The sequence below is a fragment of the Oryctolagus cuniculus genome, chromosome 15 (genome assembly GCF_051225735.1).
Source record: "Oryctolagus cuniculus isolate XC-2025 breed Fujian yellow rabbit chromosome 15, ASM5122573v1, whole genome shotgun sequence".
NCBI lineage: Eukaryota > Metazoa > Chordata > Mammalia > Lagomorpha > Leporidae > Oryctolagus > Oryctolagus cuniculus.
The window spans coordinates 40,793,237-40,814,130 of NC_142881.1; the positions used below are offsets into that span (position 1 = coordinate 40,793,237).

At 44.4% G+C, this 20,894-nt stretch overlaps 1 protein-coding gene and 1 pseudogene across 3 annotated transcripts in view; one reads left to right on the forward strand and one right to left on the reverse strand.

Moving 5' to 3' along the window:
* SLC16A12 (solute carrier family 16 member 12) overlaps positions 1–20,894 on the forward strand; it is a 147,822-nt gene that overhangs the window by 3,773 nt on the left and 123,155 nt on the right. Inside the window, exon 1 of one of the 3 annotated variants that reach the window (XM_089314792.1) lies at positions 5,524–9,529. The exons of 1 other annotated variant lie outside the window; for it this stretch is intronic. The gene's annotated coding sequence lies outside the window, so the exon portion shown is untranslated. Of the gene's footprint in view, positions 1–5,523; positions 9,530–20,894 lie in introns of those variants that run through there. One more of the 3 variants, XM_089314791.1, reaches the window with a different exon arrangement.
* On the reverse strand, positions 20,499–20,863 carry LOC127484147 (translation machinery-associated protein 7 pseudogene; annotated as a pseudogene).

Here is a 20,894-nt window from a genome sequence, read left to right on the forward strand (position 1 = left end):
TCCCAGCCATTGCAGTATTTGGAGACTGGTGAACCATTGGATGGGAGATCTCTATCTGTCTCTCTGTCTCTAAATAAAACAAATACATAAACTTTTATTTTTAGATACCTTTCAAAGGAAGTTGTAGACTTCAATAGAAGCTGGATTTGAATTTGACCCTGACAGATGTTGTCACTTCTCTGTAGGCAGGAGAGAGAGAAAGCATGGAAAAGACTGTAGGTGAAAGAACAGGGCAGAGAAGTGCATGATGATGATTTTATATATCCAGAAGGAGACAGTGACAGTGGGCGACAGTGTCCAGGAACATGGTGATAAAAGGTGAACAGGAAGGCTTGATCAAAGAGGACTCCGGCTGATGTCAGCGTGCTCTATTTCATGAAAAAATAAAATCAGGAAACAGGAACCTCCAGAGGTTCCAGTATAGAGAATATTGAGCTCATACAGTATCAGATATATGAGGGATCTTGAAAAGTCTCATGGAAAAAAATTTAGCATGATTTCAAATTTGTTGCACCAAAATAAGCTTATCTTTTAATTTGATTTTTCACCAATTTTAAAAAACTCCTCACAGAGAAGGTCAGAGGGAGAAGTCAGAGCGATGGCAGTACAGTAATTTCAGTCATCCATCATGAAGGAGTAAGAATCTGAAGGGAGTGACAATTGTAGGGGAAATAAAACTCTTAACAGAATGTAACAAAATAAATTTTTTCATGTTGTTTAAGTAACATTTGCTAACATGTAATAATCTTGGTAATTCAGAACAATAAAACTTGGATTGATTTTGTTTTTATGAAAATGTTTTTCTACCTGTGGGTTTCAGAGAACACCTCACCTTGACAGAGCTTCTCAAATGAGTGGACATCTACATTCTGCAAATGGTCGTCTGGTCAAGGGCTACACCAGCTGCTCTCACATTCATCATTTCCTGGAATCCCTGTGGCACCCTAAAAGAGAGGTACTGTCACTCCCTCTAGTGTTCTAACATCTGAGGACAACTTTAATTGTCACAGTAGGGGGTTACTATTGGCATCTTGTGGATAAAGAACAGGGATGCTGCTAAACATTCTCCAATGCACAGGGCATTCCCATGGCAAAGCATCATCACGTCTAAGCTGTCAGTAGGGCACAGGTTAAGAGGCTAACCTAAATAGTGCAGATACTAGAATAACTGGCTGCTCAATCCATGCCTTTTTAAAGATTATATGCTTGTTTAGTTATTTGAGAGGTAGAGAGAAGAGAGAGAAAGAGCGATCTCATCTGTTGGTTCACTCCGCCAAATGTTTGTGATGGCTAGGACTAGGAGATGGGAATTCAATTCAGGTATTCCATGTGTGTGATAGGGACACAACTACTTGAGCCACCTCCTGCTGCCTCCCAGGATGCACATTAGAAGAAAGCCGGCATCAGGAACAGTATAGGATGAGGGTATCTCTCTCTTTAAAAAAAAAAAAAAAAGATTTATTTATTTATTTGAAAGGCATAGTGAGAGATTTAGAGACAGAGAGGTCTTCTGCCTGCTAGTTCATTCCCCAAATGGCTGTAATAGACGGGACTGGGCCAGGCTGAAGCCAGGAGCCAGGATCTCCATCCTGGTCTGCTACTTGAGTGGCAGGGGCCCAAGCACTTGGGCTATCCTCTTGCTGCCTTCCCAGGCTTGCTATCAGGGAGCTGGATCAGAAGAGGAGCAGTAGGGACTGGAATTACCCTCAGCATGGGATGCCAATGTTGCAAGCTGCAGTATAACGTGCTGTTCCACAACACCCAACCCAGATGAGGGTATCTTTTTTTTTTTTTTATTTTTTTTTTTTTGACAGGCAGGGTGGACAGTGAAAGAGAGAGACAGAGAGAAAGGTCTTCCTTTGCCGTTGGTTCACCATCCAGTGGCCGCTGCAGCCGGTGCGCTGAGGCCTGCGCACCGCACTGATCCGAAGGCAGGAGCCAGGTGCTTCTCCTGGTCTCCCATGGGGTGCAGGGCCCAAGCACTTGGGCCATCCTCCACTGCACTCCCGGGCCACAGCAGAGAGCTGTCCTGGAAGAGGGGCAACCAGGATAGAATCCGGCACCCCGGCCGGGACTAGAACCCGGTATGCCGGTGCCGCAAGGCGGAGGATTAGCCTAGTGAGCCACGGCGCCGGCCAGATGAGGGTATCTTAAATTTAGGCCAAACATCCACCCCAATCTGTCTTTTTGAATGGTACATACAACCTCATTTTTCCAAGAGAAATTTGAGGCTAGGGAGTTCAGATATTTCCTAATTTCATATTGCTAAGGAGTGGTAGAAATGGGATTTTTTACTTTGTTCTTCTAATTCCAAGTTCAATGCCTTTCCATCATACCATGACATTGGAAAGAAAATAAATGGGAGGCCAGCGCCGTGGCTCACTAGGCTAATCCTCCGCCTTGTGGCGCCGGCACACTGAGTTCTAGTCCCGGTCGGGGCACCGGATTCTGTCCCGGTTGCCCCTCTTCCAGGCCAGCTCTCTGCTGTGGCCAGGGAATGTAGTGGAGGATGGCCCAAGTACTTGGCCCCTGCACCCCCTGGGAGACCAGGAGAAGCACCTGGCTCCTGGCTTTGGATCAGCGTGGTGTGCCGGCCGCAGCGCGCCAGCCACGGCGGCCATTGGAGGGTGAACCAACGGCAAAGGAAGACCTTTCTCTCTGTTTCTCTCACTGTCCACCCTGCCTGTCCAAAAAAAAGAAATGGGTTGAAATGAATCTGGTTTCAAGCCATCTAGTAAATGAGAGAATTTTAGCACAAGAGATCCACAAAAAGCCATCACAAAACACATCAAACACCCGAGTTAAAGGAAAAGTTTATTGTCAGGGGTGGGGACTGACAGGCTGGAGGGAGAGAGTGAAAAGAAGGCCTGTGTGGGAAAGCAGGTCTTGTGATAGTCTTGCAGGAAAAAGGAAGTGGGAACAGTGAATCCTGATAGGGTGGGGGTGGAGTTGACGCTTGTGGTTGGGCCATTTGGTCACCTGACTTCTAGTAAGCCAGGCTGGATTTTGGAGAGGCTGAAACTTACTGTACAAGATGGCGCCCAGAGCTTAAGATGGCACCTCAGATCAGATAGCACTGGTTTCACTCACAATCCAGACAGTGATGTTGAAGAGGAGAATCTTGAGTTGTTGGGGAACTAAGGGCAGAGAGTTGTGATAACCTTAGTTTCTGGTGTCTTATCACTTGTAGTGATGGAGTGGGGAGAAGGCAAGTGAAAACATCTACGAGGCATCTGGTGACAAGAACTGGAGTTCAGACGGAGGTCAGAACTGGGAAATACACTGCTGCTGACATCAGGGCTTAGCCATAGTCAAGGTCAAGGGGGATCAAGGTGTGTGTGAAGAAAGGAGAGCAGAGAAACAGGGGCTGAGTTATAAGAAAACACTTGTAAGAAAAGCGAAGTAGTGAAAGAGGAACCAAGGAAGATAACAGAGAAAGTTAGATTTGAAGAGTGTGCAGAGGACGCAGTCTTGTTAAACAAGTCAGAAGAACGGCAATTTGAGCAGTTATTCAGAAATCTCTATTTCTTGGAAGATTCCACTGTTTCCCTTTCCACCTATTACCCTAATCTGTGTAGCCCACAGTGTGAAACACCCACACCTCACAGTGTTTGTAGCTTTTCTTAAAAACTATTATTAATCGTGAAAATGTAATTTCAAAATCTTTTAAGCAAAGGCCTCAAGGTTCATCCCCAGCCCCCTACTTTCCATTCTGTTGTGAACACTCCAAATACTACTTATCTGGAGCCAATGTTCTGCTTTCTCTCTGCTGAGTCCACACATGCTTGCTTGACCAAATAATGAGAGCAAACAATTCCTTTCATAATGGATGTACCCTAAGGTGTTGTGTTTCTCAGAATCTCATCTGAAAATTAATTCCACTGAACCGTGGTGCAATACAACTTTATTGGCTATAAATGGTGAGGATTTGATCAAATATCCTGTGATCCCAGAACAGAATGGTACAAGTAGTGCTCAACTTTGAGTGTGGAGGAAGAGGTTGGGAGGGAGTTGGAGTGCAGCTGTTAATGGCAGCTGCGGCACTAGATTGGCTGCAGGTTATTTGACTAATAATCTGGTAACTACAGGACTGTGTTCCCTGTTAAAGGGAAACAAGCATTCAATGATACTCTTGAAGCCTGGTAAGGAAGATGTTATGTGGGACCTCTGTGAAAGGATAAGGCACTCCTGCAAAGGGGTCTTCAGTGGGGGAGGAAGGTTGGGCTCACCTTCCAATCCAGGATGGGAAATGGGAATTTATAGGCCAGAAGCAAGGTGAGAGGCAGTGGATGGGGGATTCTGGCTAAACCAATCTAACAAGATTCTTGCTGAAGATACAGAGGATGATTGGTTACAAGGAGGAAAGTTCTTGCTAAGTTAGAAAGGGTCTTGGCTAAAACTGGATTTTAAAAGGAAGTACGTGGTGGCCGGCACCGCGGCTCACTAGGCAAATCCTCCACCTAGCAGCGCCGGCACACCGGGTTCTAGTCCCGGTCAGGGCGCCGGATTCTGTCCCGGTTGCCCCTCTTCCAGGACAGCTCTCTGCTGTGGCCAGGGAGTGCAGTGGAGGATGGCCCAAGTACTTGGGCCCTGCACCCCATGGGAGACCAGGATAAGTACCTGGCTCCTGCCATCGGATCAGTGCAGTGCGCCGGCGTCAGCGCACCGGCTGCGGCGGCCATTGGAGGGTGAACCAATGGCAAAAGGAAGACCTTTCTCTCTGTCTCTCTCTTTCACTGTCCACCCTGCCTGTCAAAAAAAAAAAAAAAAAAAAAAGGAAGTACGTGGATGGGCCTGGTAGAAGGTTCAGAAGCCTAACAAAAGTTTGGCCACGTAAAGAATGTTTGTCACTCTACCCCAATCTTTTTTTAATGCAAAAACCCTATTAATACTAATACGGGTTAGTATTATTTTTATGTGTTTACTATGCACAGGCATTGTGTTAAGTACATTCTATGGATTATCTCACTTGAACTTTCACAGGCTCCAGTGATGCATGTTTAATTATCAATGAAACGATGGGGTTCTAACTAGAACTTGTAAAAGCTGACTATATGGCTTCATCTGCTCACCAAAATCCTGGTCTCTTAAGAACCCGTGTCTAACCGAAGTTTCTGAGATGAAGGATGTGCTCTATGTACTAGATAAGGTAGACCATAACTACATGGAGCACTTGAAATGTGGTTCATACAACAGGAGAGCCCAAAGAGCAAACAAACAAAACAACAAAACCAATAAAATGTTAGTCTGTAGGTTAAAGACCTAAAGTTCTTAAAGTTAAAGGCTTGAATACCTTTGCATCTCAGAAAAATGCTTATCTTGGTTAAACTTTGTTTTGGATGGCAAATTTCAATTTCCATTTAAGTAATATAGGAAATCAGTTCTTTTAAGAAATTTTAGAAAATAAAAGGAAACCTTAACCACCTGAATTTTAATTAATTAAAATATAAATGTTAATAGTTGTAGAATTCATAGCCTGTGCAAATATAGAACATTTCCTGCATTGCAGAAAGTTCAACGGGACAACACTATTTATTGATTTTTATTGATTTGAAAGGCAGAGCACCAGAGAGAGAGAGGGAGAGAGAGATCTTTTATCCCCTGGTTCACTATTCAAATGCCTACAACAGTGAGGTTGGGCCAGGTCAAAGCCAGGAGCTGAAAATTATATCTGTGCCTTCCACGTGGGAAGCAGAGACTCAAGAACTTGAGCCATCACCTGCTACCTCCTGGGATGTGCACCAGCAAGAAGCTGAGTAGCCCGACTTGAATCAGGCATTCTGACATGGGAAACAGCATCCCAAGTGGTGGCCTAACCGTATGTCACGATGCCTGCCCCTATTCAGCCCTGTTTATAAGAAATGCTATGCTCTTCCTACCTTCCTGATTGGATTCTTGGGTTACACCTTTGCTTTTCTCCCATACAGCAGGAGTTGAAGGGCTTCCAGCTCCTCCCTCAGCTCCTCTAACCCTACTCTTTGGAGAAAGGAGATTGGTTTCCTCTGTCCCTGTCTCTGTATACCACTTCCATGCTGTCTATCCATGGCACAGCAGTTATTTCACCAGTCTTGAGTCGGAAGTCCCAGAAGCATATGCAGATGGAAGTGACATTTCTATACTGGGCTCTGCCTACCCACATTATAGGTAGCACCATCATCACTAACCCAGACTTGCTGACCTCTTAAAGGATGAAGATCATTCTGCCAGAGATAGAATCAGAACACGCAGCCTACATCTGAACACTCTCAGAGTGAACAGTACAGGCACAACATTTAATAGAATGAGCAAAAAGATTTGCTTCAGGCTCTGCCAGTGGCCCCATGAATGGTGACTTCAAGGAAAGCCTGTGGAATTTCTTTTTATTCTCCAAAATTTTTTGTTTTCATTTTTAGAAATTTATTTATTTTCATTTATATGAAAGAGAGAGACAGACAGACACAGAGATCTTCCATACTGATTGACTCCCCAAATGCCTGCAACAGCCAGGGACGGATCAGGCCAAAGCCAGAAACCCAAAACTCATCTGAGTTTCCCATGTGGGTGACAGGGACCCAACTACTTGAGCTATTATCTGCTGCCTCCCAGGGTGCACACAATAGGAAGCTGGAATTGGAAGAGGAGCCAGTGCTCAAACCCAGGCACTCTCAGATGTAGACATCCCAACCGGCATATCAACTGGTGCACCAAAACTTTTTAAAAGAACTGGTGGTCCTACATTAGCTAAATGAAAAAAGCAATACTTATTTGCCACTCAAAACAATATTTAACCAAGAGAAACACTTTTCTGAAACGCAAAGGTATGCGAGCCTGTGTAACCTAAGGACCTTCAGAGCTGAGAGTTCAGGACTCACTGTAGCTCCTGCATTTGATTTGTTTTCAATGCTAATGAATTCTTTTCCACATTGTGTTTGTTACTTTGGATTTTTTTTTTTTAAACATGGATTAACTAATCATTACTTGGATCTGGCCTAGAGTTTTCTGCAAGTGACAATAAGACTAAAATTTAGATTTACAGTTAAGGGACAGGGAACTGAGGTCCATTTAAAAAAAAACACTCAAAAGTACTGGGTGGCAAATATTGCCTATTACGGATCAGTACATCTTGGTCTCCTTCTCAAATTTTCCAAAAAGTCTAATTCATTTTGGAAACTTTGATGTATACTTGTGCATCACCAGGGAATCTTGTGGAAATGCAGGTTACAACTTAGAGGTTCTGCAGTTGGGCATGAGATTTGACATTTTTTAAAATTTATTTTGACCAAGGAATACAACTTCATGCATTTAATATATACGGATTTGGGAACATGATGCTTCTTCCCCCCTACCTCCCTCCCACCCTTCCTCCTGCCTTTCTTCCTCCTCCCTCTTCCTTTCCCATTCTTATTTTTCTACAGTGATCCATTTTCAGTTAATTTTTATCTTTTTTTTTTTGACAGGCAGAGTGGACAGTGAGAGAGAGAGAGAGAGAGAGAGAGAGAGAAAGGTCTTCCTTTGCCGTTGGTTCACCCTCCAATGGCCTCCGTGGCCGGCGCGCTGAGGCCGGAGCACCGCACTGATCCGATGGCAGGAGCCAGGTACTTATCCTGGTCTCGCATGGGGTGCAGGGCCCAAGGACTTGGGCCATCCTCCACTGTACTCCCTGGCCACAGCAGAGAGCTGGCCTGGAAGAGGGGCAACCGGGACAGAATCCGGTGTCCCGACCAGGACTAGAACCGGGTGTGCCGGCGCCACAAGGCAGAGGATTTGCCTAGTGAGCTGCAGCACCGGCCCATAATTTTTATACTTGCAAGATTAACCTACACTGAGCAGAGTTCACTGATTAATATGAAGAAAAAGAAGAAGTAAAAAACAAAAACAAACAAACAAGAAAGATATTGTTCCCCCACAATCAAGACAAGGGTTGTTAAAATTCATCAAACCCCAAAGTGTCGGTTTCTCTCTAGATTACATTTTATGAACTCTACTAGTTACTCTACTAGATCAGAGAGACTATATGTTATTTTCTTTTTGTGACTGCCTTGTTTCACTAGGTATAACGGTTTCCAGTTGCATTCATTTTGTTGCAAATGACGAGATTAAATTTCTCTTTACTGCTGTGTAGTATTCCATAGCGTATATATCCCACAATTTCTTTATCCAGTGTTCAGTTGATGGACATTTGGGTTGAATCCATATTTTAGCTATTGTAAATTGAGATGAAATGAACATGGGGGTACAGACAACCTTTCATATGCTGATTGCATTTCCTTTGGATAAATTCCCAGGAGTGGGATGGCTGGGTCATATGGCAGGTCTATATTCAGGTTTCTGAGGTATCTCTGTACTGTCATCCACAGTGGCTGCACCAATTTACATTCCCACTGACAATGGATTAAGGTTCCCTTCTCCTCACATCCTCTCCAGCATTTGTTGTTTATTGATTTCTCTATGAGAGCCATGCTAATTCAGGCTCTCTAGCCATCAGGGAAATGCAAATCAAAACCACAATGAGATATTGCATTGTTAACACGATCCCAGGTGATCCCGTTGCTGATCGTGAGTCCCGGACCCACTACCTGAGTGGCAAGGATGTGGACTCCAAGGAGTCGGAATCAGTCGTTGTCAGTTCAGAGGACTTGCTGCTGACCAGAGAGTCTCTGCAGAGGGGTTTACCTGGAAGCTGCCTTTCTGGTTCTTCCTGGCAGCCCTCTCTCAGGCTTCGCGTGGGGAGCTGCGCCCACCCAGCAGCAGCAGTGGGAAGGTTTACCGGGAGGTGTCGGACTGGGCGCCAGCCTCTCACTCCTTCCGTCCTCCCAGCAAGCTCGCCAAGCGGGCACTGGTACCCTTTATTTCACATGTGGAGAAATGGAGGCTGAGAGAGGTTGGCAGATCCTCCAAGGTTACGAGCTTTTCAGGAGAGTTGAATCCAGGTCCGCTGGACTTCAAGAGACCACGCTTTTAACTGACAAGCCTCTGGTGCTCCAGCTTCTGGTACTGTGCAATGCAGGACTAGAAAGCCGACAAATACACCTAACGGAGTCCTCCTGGTTCTTTCTCAAGATCTGTTCTTTGACCCTGCAGGAAAAAGTCCTTTTGGAGAACTCCAAGTCCCCTCGGCTTGTCCAGGTCAGGGGCACGCAGGACTGTTCCAGGGAGAGTCCCAGAGCGAGCCGGCTCGGGGACACAGCGGGCTGCTCCTTATATAACCGCGAGGTGTCCCTCCTCCCGCGCGCCCCTAGCCCCAGAGCGGATCGCCCAGATCACTCCCCTTGGCCCGCCCGGCAGAGTTCCCGGAGGAGCCGGTGAGGAGGAACGAGCCAGTGCATTTCACTGGCAGAGCGCTGGGATTCTCTCCACCACGCTCCTGTCCCCTGGCGCTGCCCACTGGGGCTCTGACCCTGGCCCAGCTGCCCCTCTGCCCCGTCGGTTCCCAGCCCTTGGAAGGGCAGAGAGCGGCGCCTGGGGCCCGGGCAGGGGCCAGCGCGCAGGGACACGGCGCGGCTGGGACATGTCCACTCGCCACCGCCAGGGCTGCAGCGGTCCCCGCGAGGTGAGGACGCGGCGGGACCTGCTGGGGCGGGCGTGGCAGGGGTTCGAGCTGGGGTCCGTGCTGGTGGAGGAACTCTGGAGCTTGGCCCTGGCGCGCCAGTCTGGGTGCAAGGGCATCGGGTGGCCACAGTGCCGGGATCCCCAGTGCAGAGGCCACGTGGCTCCATCGGCTGCCCCTTCTCCCCACTTTCCGGCTTGGCTGTGCAGAGGGCACGGTGGCTCAGGTAGCGGGTGCATCTCTCCAAAGAGGGGAAGGCTGGGCACTGTGCTGGGCTTGGAGCTGGCGGAGAACCTGGACGCTGGGTTCCCTGTCCGCTGCTCTGCACCCAGCCCGCGCTCCTGCTCGGGGAGGAGGTAGGCTCGGGCCCATGAGACCTGTCTGCTTTGGCACCCGCTGGGTTTCTGGGCTGGTGGCTGCAGAGAAGCGGCTTTGATCTCCATCCCCTGCGATTTGGAGCGCAGGGCTTCGCAAATACGGGATTCTTGTTTCCAGAACATTTTTTAACCGGATCCGCGCCTAAGACAGCATAGTGTTTATTTATGTATAAAAAACACACCAGCCTTCAAAACCTTCATTGGGTTGAACTTAATTCTCAGTTGCTGCTGCTGCTTCTTCTTCCTCTTCTCCTTCTTCTTCTTTTTTTAAGATTTCTTTATTTATTTGAAAGTCAGAGTTACACAGAGAGAGGAGAGGCAGAGAGAGAGAGAGAGAGAGAGAGAGAGAGAGGTTTTCTATACTATGGTTCACTCCCCAGTTGGCCGCGACGGCCGGAGCTGCCCCGATCTGAAGCCAGGAGCCAGTGCTTCTTCCAGGTCTCCCACGCAGGTACAGGGGCCCAAGGACTTGGGCCATCTTCTACTGCTTTCCCAGGCCATAGCAGAGAGCTGGATCAGAAGTGGAGCAGGCGGGTCTCGAACCGGTGGCCACATGGGATGCCAGCGCTTCAGGCCAGGGCTTTAACCCTCTGCACCACAGTACCAGCTTAAACTTGTTTTCACAACTCTGCATTCTAAGCCTCTTCACTGTTTTCTTTTTTCATTTTTTTTTTTTTTTTAACATCGAGTCTGGTGGGTCCTGCCAGGACACTGATCAAATGCTGCCATTTTGAAGAACCTCTAGTTCTGTCATCCCAGTCGGTTCTTCATGTAGAGGTGGGCTCTTCGATGGCACAGCCCAATTAGCCCACGGAGAAAATCTTCAGGCCTGCCATATTCGGAAACATGCTATCTCCACAGGTATCCGAGACCACTAGCTTTTAAAACCAGCAGCCATGCCCCCGAATCACTTGTTACAGTCCCCATAAACGTCATTAGCACTAGGGTCAATGATGTCACTCCCTCGGTGTCCAACCTGTTTCTGTTGCAGAATGGATGGGGAGGAGTGGTGACTAGTGACAGGACTTGATCCCTTGTAATCACAGGGCCTTAGAAACTGTAAAGGGCTGTAGGGGTCATCTGCTGTATTTAAATCCTTCACCTTACAGCACAGGAAGCTCGGGTCTGGCTAAATTCACACTGTGAACTGGTGTTGGAAGCAACTCTGGAATCTAGGCCTTCTGTTTTCCACCTAGTTCAGTTTTCTTTCTTTCCTTCTTTTATTCCTTCCTTCCTTCTTTTCTGATTTATTTATTTATCTAAAAGGTTGAGTTACAGAGAGAGGGAGATATGAACGTACACACACACAGACCTTCCATCTACTGGTTCACTCCCCAAATGGCCACAGCAGGGCCAGGAGCCTGGAACTCCAGCTGGGTCTCCCATGTGGGTGCAGGGGCCCAAGCATTTGGCCATCTTCCTCTGCTTTCCTAGGTGTGTTATCAGGGAGCTGGATCAGAAGTGAGCAACCAGGACTCAAAGCAGTGCCATGTGGGATGCTGGCATTAGGCAGTGGCTTAATCCACTGTGCCAGAATGCCAGCTCCTAGTTCAGTTTTCAAGGCATATTGCTTGCCAAGTTTTTTGTTTTGTTTTTAATTTATTTATTTGAAAGAGAGGGAGGGAGGGAGGGAGGGAGGGAGAATGAATCTCTACACCACTGGTTTGCTCCTCTAATGCTGTCACAGAATAGCTGGGGCTGGGTTAAGCTGAAGCCAGGAGCTGGAAACTCCATCTAGGTCTCTCATGTGGGTGATAAGAACTCAACCACTTGTGCTATCCCTTGCTGTACCAACTCAACTTGAGCCATCATCTGCTGCCTCCTGTGATGCACATTAGCAGGAAGCTGGAATTGGAAGTGGAGCCTGGACTTGAACACAGGCACTCTGATATGGCATATGGGCATCCCAGGCAGCACGTTTACCAGCATGCCAAAAGTCTGTCCTGTCTCCAGAATCACTAATTAGGGCCAGTGTTGTGGCATAGCGTGTAAAGCCACTGCCTACCATTGTGATGCCCTATATGAGCACTGGTGTGTGTCCCTGGCTACTTCACTTTCGATCCAGCTCCCTGCTAATGGCCTGGGAAAAGCAGAAGAAAATGGCTTAAGTGTTTGGGCCACTGCCACCCATGTGGGAGAACTGGAAGAAGTTCCTGGCTCCTAGCTTCAGCCTGGCCAAATGCAGCCATCTGGGGAGGGGAGCAGTTGATGGAAGATCTCTGTCTCTTCTCTCTCTCTAACTCTGACTTCAAGTTTATTAATTAATTAATCTTAAAGAAATCACTAATCATATAATTTTCTTCCTCTTATTTTTATTTCTTAAAAAAACCTGTTAGGATTCTGAAATAGATGAGAGAGATGGAATTAGCCAAGCTGCCTTTGAAATACAATTTCTAAAAATAGAAATCTCTAATTTTAAATAATATGTTAAATTCTTCTTATATGAAGATGGATATGCAGATGCATTGCAGGTGAACCCCCAGAAGAAGAAAAGTAATCAGAATGGATGGGAAGAAGTCTACCCCTATCTATCACCAGTCTCTGCTGGTTCTCTGCTCTCCATGCCACATGGTGACTACACAGAGTGAAATACATACGTGCTGGGGTTTTGGAGCAGGCTTGGGGGACGTGGATTATATGAGGACCAACTGTTTATTGTGATTAACACCATGACCTGTAACAGAGCTAAGAAAGGAATTTTAAACTGCCTTGCCCAGCATTTATTTTTAATATTTTTAAATGTTTTTTTTTTTTCAATTTAGGTAAATATAATAAGTGCCTCTAATGTGCCCAGTGCTGTTTTGGGCATTTGAGATGTGTCAATGAACAAAATAAGGAACTTTGATCCTGTGGCACTGAAGTTACAACTCATTCATTAAAAATTTCACAGGATTTTGTTAGATGACTTGAGGAGAATTTCAGTTTTGCTTATATTAGGGAAATGGACATACACATTCCAACTGTTCCTTCCAGTGCCATTGTTCTGATTGTACAATTGCAACACACAGGGACATGCATTCAGATGACGTTACTGTGACTTCATTAACGTTTTTCTGAACAGGAATGGTAGTTCTCCTATTTGGTGAGTTAATGTGTATTCATATAGAGTACATGAATGCCATTTTCTTTATTGTGGGGACGACATTGTGGTAACTTTAAACGCAATGAAGCACTGGAGGATTAGTTTTCTCCTGTGTGTTAGTGCTACCTTGTTAGTGTTGGTGACTATAATTGCATTAGTTTGTGAGATACAGCCTTTTACTTATTTATGAAGACAGTGTTTTTATTTCGTCTCATTTTACATCCCCCCCCGCCGCCACTGCTCCATATTCACGGGCTGGACTGTGTTGTGCCTTATTGGTAAATCTGTTACCCTGGTACTTCTTCTTTTAATCAGACATTCCAATTCTAAGTATTCTTTAATTCTCTCAATTGCCTTTTCTTCTAAATGGCATGGTTTGCAAGCTCAGACATGTTTGTTGTTTTTAACAAAGGCTTATCAAAATGAACTTGGCAGTTTTTCAGTTGTATACAGCCAAAAAAAAAAAAAAAAAAGTATTCAGTGCAGCTTTTGGTGGTGTTTATGCATTCCTTACCTAACCAATAGTTTGCTTTTAAAAAAATCACTAATTTGGGAGTTATTTTCTTGTGTATACTTTTCTAATAGAGCTGAAACTCACCTATTAAAGTGGTACAAGAATTTGACAAAAACCAAATCTACAGCTGAAACTATTAGGGGATTTCAAGCACAAAGAATTTATTTTTATTTTTATGTGTGCTTTTATTTATTTTGTTTTTTAAAGTAGTATATTTATTTATTTGAGACCCAGAGTTACAGAGAGAGGGAGAGACAGAGAAAGGTCTTCCACAGAAAGGTCTTCCATCTGCTGGTTCACTCCCCAAATGGCCACAATGGCCTGAGCTGAGCTGACCCGAAGCCAGAAGCCAGGAGCTTCCTCCAGGTCTGCCACATGGGTGCGGCGGCCAAGCACTTGGGCCATCCTCCACTGCTTTCTCGGGCCATAGCAGAGAGCTGGATCTGAAGTGGAGCAGCCAGGACGCCAACCAACATCCATATGGGATGCTGGCATTGCAAGTCGAGGCTTAGCCTACTATGCACCAGCGCCGGCTCCTTTATCTTTGTTTTTAACTTGCTCTATATCAAAGGACATCAGGAAGTGTCATTATCTAGAACATTGTCTGATTGAAACTGGCCTCTGTTAAACACTTGAAGAGTCACAATTTCTGATGCCTGCTAGGCACCCAGAGTAGTCGATTTTTTTCTTCATTCACCCACCACTTTGTCCCTAAGGTACACATTCCTCCCCCTTTGACTGCACACTGGTGTGTTGGGTGTGTTGCTGCTGCTAGGTAGGAGGAGGCATAGCATTAATTAGTTACTAAATGTGTTCAGCCACTTGTTAATAAATATATTTATCAAATTCTCCTTATTGAAGACTTATGCAAAGATGAGTAATTTGGAAATTAAAAGGAAAGAGAAAAGAGTGCAGTCACTGTGAGGAGTCAGGTCTGGGGAGGATTTGACAGAGGAAGTGATACTGAGTGGTTCCTAGGAAGATGGGCAGCATGGGATAGCTTTTGCCGGGCACACAGATAGACTGGCCATCTTTGTGCAGGCACACATCTTGCTTCTTTTTGAATACATGGAAGACTTCCTTTTGGAGATCAGTTCAGGCTGTATCAGACTGTGTACTAGACATTTATCACTTCTGCACCCTTCTGCATTGCTCCCCCTGTCCTGTGTGATGGAGTTCTCACCAACACCAAAGCAGTTCATTGGGTGAACCAATGCTCTCCCTCCCTCACCCTGCGTGCTGGCGGTATCTCAGAGCACAGAGACCACTGTGGGAAATAGTTAGGATCATAATACCTGGGTATAATTTGCTCTTACCAGCTCAGGTACATGTCTATAGTGGCATTTGATCACAATCTTGTTTAGGTCAATTGGACTTGATATTATAATCTTGTAATTTCATTAAATAAGCTTTGCCATAAGATGTGCCAAAAAGAATTTTGTTTCTATGAAAAGCAAGTTGATTTCCATGTAAACCCATAAAAGGAAACCAAGATAAAAAGCAGTATTGAGGTTAAGTGTTTGGCACAGTGATCAAGATGCTGCTTGGGACATCCACCTCTCCTATCAGAGTGCCTGGTTCAAGTCCTGATTCCTCTATGACCCAGCTTCCTGCTAATGTGCAACCTGAGACACAGCAGATGGTGACACAGGTACTTGGGTTCCTACTACCACATGGGACACTTGGGTTGAGTTCCGGGCTCCTGACTTGGGCTTGGCCCAGCCCTGACTATTGCATTGCAGGCATTTGGAGAGTTAATCTGCATTTGGAAGATTCTCTTTCTCTCTCTCTCTCTCTCCCCCTCTCTCCCTCTCTCCCTCTCTCCCTCTCTCCTCCTCCTTCAAATAAAATGAAAATAAATAAATAAAATAATTTTTAAAAGTCCCATAGTATCAATACGTGTTGTGACATGGAGGAAACTTGAAAATGTTATGCTAAATGAAAAAGAGCCAGATCAGAAAGGACACATATTATGTAATTTCATTTGTATGAAATAGGCAAATCCATATAGACAGAAACCAGATTAGTGGTTGCCAGGAGATGGAAGTAGGGAGAACTGGGAGCAACTGATGATGGATCCGGGGTTTCTTTCTGGGGTGATGGCTGTGTTCTGGAATTACATTTTGGTGATGATTGCACTGTGCTGCAATTATTCTAAAAGCTGCTGAATTGTACACTGTAAAATGATTAAAATAGTGAAGTTTATGTTATATCAATTTTATGTCAAATTTAAAAAGCCGCATGAATAAACTACTACTAAGCTGTGGTATATAGACAGCTGTAAAAGTCTAGAAAAATACAGTAAAAGTGCCAGGAAATATTTTGCATTCAGGTTTTTTGTTGTTGTTGTTGTTGTTGTTAAAGCTTCATTAGATCTTGCTCTATTTTAAAATTTTATTTATTTATTTATTTATTTGAGAGGCAGAGAAAGAGACACAAATAGGCAGACAGACAGCTCTTGTTCACTGATTCACTCCCCTAAGTGCCTCCAGCAGCCAGAGCTGGGTCAGGCTGAAGCCAGGAGTCTGGAATCCAATCCAGGTTCCCACATGGCTGGTAGGTACCCAAATAATCGAGCCATCATCTGCTGTGTCCCAGGGTGCACATTCGCAGGAAGCTGGATTTGGGCTTGGAGGTGGCACTTGAATCCAGCACTCTGATACTGGATGTGAGCTTTCCTCGTGAGGTGTTAACCACTAAGCCAAATGCTTCTAAGGAAAGGAAGCAGGAAATCTGAGTGTGATTCAACCAAGAAAGGCAACTGACTTCTAATTGCCTTAGTGAAGAGAGCTTCTAATGTTTTGATTTCTAGGGGTACCCGTATGTCTTGAAAATAGCTCCTTTTTCTGGGTGTGGAAAAGAGCTCTTGTTTCTGAGCCTCTAATAGAATTAGGCACTTGAAATTGGAGGGAAGTCCCGAACCTAGTTTTAAAACTTCCAAATTACTGTAAATCAGCAACCATGTCCCCCAAATTCTGCCTATGGCTCTCTGTTAATAAATGAAAACAGAAGAGTAAGACAAAATGTTAGGTACGCTAATGCTTGAAATTTATCACAAAACATTTGTAGACTATAATTTTTCAAAATATTCATGAGTAGAATATACCATTTTATGGTTTACTTGACATATTATGAACTAAGAGCTTATTTTGGGGCCAAATGGCATTGTTTTGTAATTTATTTTGCCTGATGAAATGCTTTCTGTGGAAATGAACTCATATTTATATGTTGAAAGCAGTTGTATTTCTCAAAATGGCAATTTCAGCTTTTTGAATCAGTAACTTCAAAACAACCACATTTGTGTTCGATCAGAAAAGCATCAGAAAACCAAAGGCTGAAACTCACAACAAGGTTGAATCAGCTTTAAGAGAGAATGCAGAAATACTTCTTTAGACAGAGATGGGCAACAAGATAACTTTCAAAAAACCAGCCTCAAGGAGTTGGCTCTGTGGTGTAGCAGGTAAAGCTGCCACCTGCAGTGCCGGCACCCCATATGGGTATCGGTTCAAGTCCTGGCAGCTCCACTTCTGATCCAGCTCTCTTTTGTGGCCTGGGAAAGTGGTAGAAGATGGCCCAATTCCTTGGGCTCCTGCACCCACATGGGAGACCGGGAAGAAGCTCCTGTCTTCATACTGGTGCAGCTCCAGCCATTGCAGCCAATTTATTTACTTGGAAGGCAGAGTTGCAGAATTACAGAGACAGAAGAGAGAGAAAATGAGAGCATAAGAGAATGAGAGAATCTTCTGTCTGCTGGTTCATTCCCCATATGGCTGCAATGGCCCGGGCTGGGCCATGCCAAAGCCCTGAGGCAGGGGCTTCTTCCAGTATCCCACGTGGGTGCAGGGGCCGAAGTACTTGGGCCATCTTCCACTGTCTTCCCAGCCACATTAGCGGGGAGCAGGATCAGATGTGGACCAGCCAGGTCTCAAACATACGGGATGTTGACATTGCAGGTGGAGACAACCACTATGGCCCCAAGGTCAGTTCTTTAAGGCTACCTTGTGAGTTTTATCTCCTGCCAGAGTTGAGAGGCACTGATTCATGTAATAACAGCTTTATGCTTCTTCAGGAAAAATCTTAGTGAAACAAATGGTTGTTATGATATCTTCATCACATATACACAAAGATTAAAAGTGATGTATTTTTCCCCATTTCTTAATTTTTTTTAGTATTTTCTCTATATAGTGCCCATTCACTATGTGAGAAGCTTTCCCAATAGTTGAGTGAATTTTCACTAACTTTTTCTTTAACTCCCCAAGGAATTCACTAAGCTTATGTTTATACAGTGTCAAAACCAGTTCAATCAAGCTGATATAATTGCAACCAACAAGTTAATTAACAAACTTGTTTCATGTTTTTGATTATTGTGGCATCATATAGTATATTTGTTGAAGACAATAATCTGACTCTCAAACAATCTGTTTCCTCTAATGTAACTTATAGCTGTAGCCTTGTTTATTATGTTTCCTTAAGTAGATTGAGTTGTCAACTTTATGTGATGAGATGATTGACATAGGACCTGAAAAAGACTGATTTTTGTGGACTCCTTAGAACTGACCTTGCATTTAATGACATTGTGTGTGTGTGTGTGTGTTTTGAAGATTTACTTGTTGGAAAAGTAGAATGACAGGGAGAGATCTTTCATCTGCAGATGCCCACAGTAGTCAGGTCTGGGTAAGGCCAAAGCCAAGAGCTAAAACCGTCATCCTTGTCTCCTATGTGGGTGACTGGAACTAAATACTTGGGTCATCATTCCCTGCCTCCCAGGCACATTAACAGGAAGCTGGATCTGAAGCACAGAGTAGCTGGGTTGAACCAGGCACTCTGAGATGGAAAGCATGTGTCCCAAGCAATGACTTAACTTGTTGTACCACAATATATACCTCTGACATTTGTTATTTGTCATTTTTAACTCTCATAGAGATTCTCACCTACTAATTAGCTTTCTCCAGTTTTATTTTAACTGTTTATTTTTTATTTAAAAAGTGTAAAAATGTATAGAAAACATTTTCATGGATCGTGATCAGCAGTGTTTGAATTGTTTTGCAGTCCTCTGGAGGTTTCAAGGAGCCCTCAGGGGCTGCTCCAGGGCATACGCAGAGTGGGTGGATAGTGGGAGGGGGTCCAGCTTCCAGCTGAGGGTTCCTTTCTGTTGGCTACTTCTGCAACCTGAACAGATGTGTTATTCTTAATTTTGCATATTGTGTTTCTGAGTCATATTTTGTTTGAACAGAGGGTTTCTTGGCTAAAACAAGTTTGTTAACGACTCGACCACATGTGTTGGAGTTCAGCTGTCCTTTCCTTGCTAGATTTGATTTATGCTCTGGCAACTGCTAATTGTTTGTAGTTGCTCTGTGCATTTGTGTTGAAAGACCAAGGGAAGACTTCAGTCTAATTTATAACCTTGCTGGCTTGGGAACAGAGCCATGAGAGAAGGTTGATATTCAGACCAAGAAATATAGATTGGGAGCTATCGATGTAGAGTGTGGAATCAAGTCCAATGTCTCCCTCGAGGCAGAGATAGAGAAATGAGATGGATCAAAGATAAAATTCTGGCAATAGCAGTGCTAGGTTGGGTACTGTTTTCTATTCTCAAGGTAACCCAGTGTACATTTGGGTTAATGAAGTTAATTTTTCATATTAAGATTTATTTTGTTTATTTGAAAGGTAAAATTACAGAGAGACAGAGAAAAAAAATCTTTCATCTGCTTGTTCACTCCCCAAATAGCTGCAATGGCCAGGGGTGGGCCAGGCCAAAGCTGGGAGCCGAGAGCTTCATCCAACTTTCCCATGTGCATGCAGGGCCCCAAGCACTTGGGCCATCTTCCTCTGCTTTCCCAGGTACACTAGCAGGAAACTGGATCAGAAATGACAGCAGCTGGGACTTGAACTGGGGCCCATATGTGATGCCAGTGTTGCAGGCAGCAGCTTAACCAATTATGCCACAATGCTGACCCCTACTTTTCATATTTTAATTTTACATTTCCTTCACATTTGCTTGTGTATACCTGTCGAAGAATGGGAGTATGAGTGCATATCTGAGAAAGGATGGAGATTAGCCCAGTGTGGTCAGAGAAGAGGGAAGTCAGTCAAGGTTTTATTTTTCCTTTGAAAACACTGTACCCAATAGAAATCTCTTGGGCCTCTTCTATGGGGGAGACTCCAAAATATTCGTGGAAAAATGAAATTAAAAGATAAACTTAGTGCAAAAGCTTTTGGAATCTATGCAGTTTTTTTGTAGTACACATTTTCCATGAACTTGGAGCCATCTTCCACTCATTTCCCAGGCACATTAGTGGAAAGCTGGGTCAAAAGTGGAGCAGCCAGGTCTCGAACCAGTGCCCATATGGGATGCCACGTCACAGGTGGTGGCTTACCTGCTATGCTACAATGACGACCCCAACAGACAACATTTTCATATGTTGATTTCATTTTCTTTGAGTAAATTCCCAGGAGTGGGATGACTGGGTCGTATGGTAGATCTGCTTTCAGATTTCTGAGGAATCTGCGCTCCATACTGTCTTCCATAGTGGTTGTATGAGTTTACATTCACACAGTGCATTAGAGTACTTTTTCACCACATCCTAGGCAGCATTTGGTATTTTTTGACTTTTGGGTGATAGCCATTCTAACTGGTTTTTATTTGCATCTTCCTGGTGATTAATGATCCTGAACAACTTTTTATGTGTCTGTTGGCCATTTGTATTTCATTCTTTGAAAAATGTCTTTTCATATCCTTAGTCCATTTCTTAACTGGATTGCTTATTTTTCTGTTGTTGAGTTTCTTGAACTCTTTATATATTCTTGATACTAATCCTTTATCAGATGTATAGTTTGCAAATATTTTCTCCCATTCTTTTGGTTGCCTCTTTACTTTGTTGTTTCCTTTGCTGTACAGAAGCTTAGTTTGATGTAATCCCATTTATTTATTTATTTATTTATTTATTTATTTTTACAGTACAGTGGGGTCTATTCCCCTTTTTACAAAATTTTATTTGTAAATCTACAACAGGCTCCAAGATAACACTTAACTCTTAACACTTCATTCTAACTACGGGTGGCATAAGATGTTATGGCCGGGAATCGAGATGTTTAGCTAGGAATGCAATCAAGGGCATCATCACTTCAGGCACAAGGAATAGCTTACTTTTTGCCAGATTTCTTAATTCCACCTGTGGCCAGGGGGCCCTTCCCCACTGCCTTTGCTTTTAGCTCCTCGAGTTTCTTCTGCTCCTCTTTCTGTTTTTGCTTGAAAGCCTTATCTTCCTCATCCATCTCCTTGGCCTGCTTCTTGGGCTGTTTCAGGGGCTTCTTCTTGCCACCTTCCTGGCTGGACATCCCATTTATTTATTTTTGCCTTTAGCCTGTGCTACTAGGGTCTTATCCAAGAAGTCT